Source organism: Primulina tabacum, chromosome 4, assembly GCF_025594145.1.
Source record: "Primulina tabacum isolate GXHZ01 chromosome 4, ASM2559414v2, whole genome shotgun sequence".
Lineage (NCBI taxonomy): Eukaryota > Viridiplantae > Streptophyta > Magnoliopsida > Lamiales > Gesneriaceae > Primulina > Primulina tabacum.
In genome coordinates, this window is record NC_134553.1 from 37,228,589 (window position 1) to 37,233,820 (window position 5,232).

Sequence of the window (5,232 nt, forward strand, 5' to 3'; positions counted from 1 at the left end):
ACTTACTGACTTGAGGCTTGAAGACTGAGCTGCAGAAGCTGGCGGTGGCACAACCTTATACAGGACCCTTGCTCTGATACCGACTGCAATGTCTACTGTTGGAACATTTCTTGTTTGCAATATTTATTTTGATGATAACAAAACTTGTTATTTTGTTTTTAATGATTTACCTAAGTGCGCAGGAAGCTGGAACTTATCAGAATTTGAACTGATCAGTTATCGAGCCAAAGCTGAAGCTAACAAATGCGAACTGAAAGTGCCAGCCGATTGACCAAACTGAATCAGCTCAACTAATATATTAAAAAACAGTTCAACTGATTGTCCAGCTGCTAGGTAGTTCAGTAAGAAACCTTTAAAAGTCCGGCAAGCTGATGAAGTGCTCAACTGATGAAGAGCCCAGCTGACCAGTTCAACTGACAAGTCAACTGATTTCACCAACCCAATTGAATATCAATTCAGATGACTAGTTAGGTGCATCAGTTAGAATTCAATCAGTTGCAGAACTCAGCAAGCATATTCAATGGAATCCAGCTGTGCACAAAGATACAAAAGCAACTGTACTATCAAAGTACAATAATGGACGTTGCAGCAAAGTTTAAAGACAAAAAGTTTCAACATAGATTTCGGAAAAGTCGAGACACGAATCTCAAAGAACGCATTCAAGCTGCAACGGATAAAATTATTGAGTCTCATTGTACGAACAGTTTCTCTCCTATAAATAGAAGATCAGTGAAGACCAATACAACAACAAGTGTGTGGAAAAATAGAGGACAAGGGCACACATATTGCATATCAGCTTACAAGAAGCAATCAGCCCAGAGGGAACACTTCATCGTGTTATTCAGCTTAGATTAGATGCACAATTCCCTCAGTGTGTGAGAACACTTGCATGTTGTAATCAAAGATCAGTTCTCACACACACACACCACCACTCAAATATCGTCTTGCACAAAGACGTAAAACTTGTGTATGTAGTCTTTGACACATAGACGTTAAACAAATGTTGGCTGAAGGTGATGCCTTCAGTCTAGTCTAGGAGTTCAGTTAGGTAGTTGGGTAAGTCCTAAGCTGAGTGGGTTTGTATAAGGTGTTGTATAAATCAAAGTCATCTAGTGGATCCTACCCGAGGTGGTAAAAGAGGTGACGTAGAAGCAATTGAAGTCTCTGAATATTCATAAACATATCTTGTGTATTTAATTGTTTAACTACTGTTTCAAACTGATTTGATCAGTTAGAGCATCCGTCAGTTCAGTTTTCACCATAACTAAACTGATATATGTCACAATTGATTTCCTTTATTTTCAATTATTCAGTTACACATGATATAAAATATATCAATGTTTCTTAACGAATGATTAATTCAAGTGTTTTTCCGCCTGATTTTATATCAAACTCGCTTTAATTATCGGTGTAAACATTCTTAGAACACGAGCTATTGTAGCTCTTGGAGAATATTAGTGTTTGAAGCACCTCGCAGGTTGTCGAACTGATCCTTCATCTGTTATTTAAAATATACTACTATTTTTTTTACAAGCTACTACTCGAAATTTATAGTTAAATGCATGCATGCAATACCATTGAAAATTTCACATTTTAAAATAATAGCAATCAGTTAACCGATAAAAATACTGGAGTTCAAATAAAAGACAAATCGTCAAACCCCGACTCACGTTTTAAAATAATACAAATACGAAACAAGGAAAAATCCTCACAACCATCAACATGTCAAAACATAGCGTATAAAATAATCATGTCCACTCCTATATCAAATCGTGATGTGCGGAAAATCAGTGCATTGAGCCCTGGCCTTACATGTCATCGTGTCATCATGTCATCAGTATTAGTCACAACCAACTCATATCCTTCAAAACATATCATCATATTCATCACTTAATAAAATCATGCATATATGTAAAAATCAAGAATGCAGTGTAATTTTCATATTTACATAAAAAGTCATAGCCATGATATCATAAACGTTTAAAACATGAACACTCGTGTTCGGGGCGCTTCAAGGACTACTAACTCGACTCGAAAACGACCACGTTTAAACCAAGATTCAAAGATTCCTAATCAATCTTAACATGACCTAATCTAACTCATACTAAGCTCGGTCATAATGACGTATTAATACCCAAATGAGACAATATCACTTAAACTAAGAGCTCCTAAAACCCTGGAACAGCGCCAATGCGCTGACACTGTGGCGCTGCGGCACAGGATTAGCGCCTAGGTGCCACGGCATCAGCACTGCAGTGCTGCATGTTCGAAGACCTTTAGGCGCCGTGGCGCTAACCCTGCGACAGAAAAACATCAAAGCCTTTCTATGCCACCTTCTACCCTACTCCCAACTAACCCGAGCCAGCCTCGAACCATTTCTACCTAGGACCAAGATCAGACCAAGGACTCACTCCTGGACCAACCAAACCCACGTCTACAGCAAAAGGCACATGGACGTGCATGATTTACCCGAAAACAAGCCAAAACCCGACCCTTCTCATTTCATGCGCCTCGACCCCACTTAAACCGAGACCAGCCATGTACGAACCTCCCCTAGGACTCGATTTTGACCCTCTTGGACCGCACCCTGGCCTAGTTTAGTCCCACTTGGCCGTGCCTCCACTTTTCTAGCACTAGCTCAACCAACACCCTAGCCGCTCAAGGAGAAACGATTGGCCCTCTCTATTTTCGTGGACAAATCGAGACTCCAGCCCCTAGACACCTTCAATCCCTTCGTGTACAGCCCTTAAAATCCTTAACCTAGCAGCCCCTTGCACAAGGACATGAAAAACGTGAGTTGAATGCATAAACATGTGGATTTCATGAACAAATCGAAAGCATAAACATAAAACAGTGCAAGGGTCGAGCTTTATACAGATAAAGCACACATATCAGCCTAAATATTGTATTAATGATGCAAAAAATAAAGATAAATGGCGTGCTTTGAAGATTATATGCTTGAAAGCTCGAAGAACTACGCGCGGGACGTGAACAGGAGAGGCAAGGAGGAAGTTTTCTTTGAAAACTGAAGAGGCCGACGGCTTCGCTACTGAAAAATGAGGGGTGGCTGTTGTTGAGAAGGGAGGGGACGGCTGCTAGGGGAAATTTAGGTTTTGGGTTTGCTTAATGATGGGTTTAAGTAGAAAACTTAGCATAATGTGCCTTAATTAAAATTTAAATTGATAGAAATGGTTTTGGGCCCATTAAACAACCAAGACGCGCTACAACAAGATAACCGAGCCACCTCTCAACCTAGCTCCTTCAACCGTCTCCTAGACCCCGACCAGCTGTTCATGGCTCTCTCCCAGCCCCGTCACAGACCCAAGAGGGTCGGCTCCTTGGCTGGGATCGAGCCATGCATGGCTGCCACAATAAAACTCTCGATCTCCCCCTAGTAAAGCCCTAACCGACGTACTCGCCTAGCTACCCTCCCCTTCGACCAAGCCATGACTCCAGACTTTAGGGCCATCATCCCTTGATGCGTTTAGCATCCTAGCACGTAGACCAGCAACCCTCTTACACAAAAAAATCAAGAAAAACGTGAGTTGAATGCATCAACATGTGAATTTCATGAACAAACCGAAAGCATAAACGTAAAACCGTGCAAGGGCCGATCGTTATACATATCTATCACACAAATCAACATAAGTACAGTATGAACGATGCAAAAATAAAGATACATGGCATGCCTTGATGTTAATGCGCTTGAAAACTAGAAGAACTACGCGCGGGACGTGAACCGGAGAGGCGGGGGAAATTATGGGGGCCGAACCTTGCTGCGGCAAAAACCGAGGGTGGCTGCTGATAAAAGTGAGGGAGGGTAGGCCACTTTGTGTAATTAGGTTTAGGGTTGGTTTAGGATAGAGTTTAAGTAGACTTTGCATGCATAAATAGGCCCTAATGAAAATGAAATGGATTAAAAAAAGTTTTGAGCCCAATAAGCATTGATATAAACCCATAGAGCCCAAAACACTCCCGAATAATATTTCGTTTTGTTACTTTTTTGAAAATATTGTCTGAACCCTTGAAAAGTCCTCTGAATCAATAAAATTTGCGTACCAGTTAAAAATATAATCCGGCGATTAAAAATACCCAACCAAGGCCCGTTTTCAAAAATCATACTTAAAACACCTAATATTAAATAATTAAAATTAATTATTCAACAAAATTATTTTTCCTGATTATCACCGGTCTTCGTTACCCGTTCGAGCGCGAAATGCAACTTAAAATCCTAATGCATTAAACTTTAAAATACCCATGCAACAACACCTAACCATGCAACATTCATGCAATAAATGCATAAATCATTACAAAAATATTTTTATAAAACCCTATATTGCATGCAATTGGGTTTCGTAGTTCGAATTTTCTCGACCTTACATCAAGTCTCCACCATGAAGAAGAATTCTAAGAGAATGCTGATTTTGGCCAGTGATTCTAAGCAAACTGCTTCTGAAGGATCATCTACTGCTCCAATCACTTTACCAATCAAGAACAAGCCTATAACCATCAAGGTAAAGATTATTAAGAAAACATCATCGGTTGCTGAAATATTTTCTAAGCAATAAGCTGTTGGTCTCACGTGCTGAATTTGGGATAATAAAACCCGAAAATAAAGAATAAAATGGACACCGAGATTTACGTGGAAAACCCCTAAAAATTATTAGGGTAAAAACCATGGGCAAGACGAAAAGAATTTCACTATAATATTTTGTAGTGTACAACTCATTCACTGTGTTTCCAAAGAGAACACGCACTCTCTTAATACAGGAGAACAAAACATCTCACAAATATTATAGAACTAAGCACTCAAATGCTTATAAGATGAGAGAAAACTCGAAGAATGGATGATTTCAGAATGAAGGGGGGAGCTCTATTTATAGAGCCTCTTGTCCGTGTGAACACGCGTATAAAAACATGTTTTCTCCTCTGAAAATTTTCCAGCCAATCACACGTTTAAATTGCCACCAACCAATGAATTCACATTGCCGACATTTCTCCCACTTGGAGATTTGATTGAGAATCAAACACATCTTCACACATCCTTTCAATCTTACCATTCCATGCTGCTTACGTTTCCGCTAGACCACTTGAGGATCTACACCACTCAAACTTATCAGTGATCACTGGCTTGGTCAGAAAATCAGCAATGTTATCCTTCGTATGGATCTTCTGCATATCCACGCTTCCTTCTTCTACTACTTCCCGCACAAAGTGAAATTGTACTCCAAT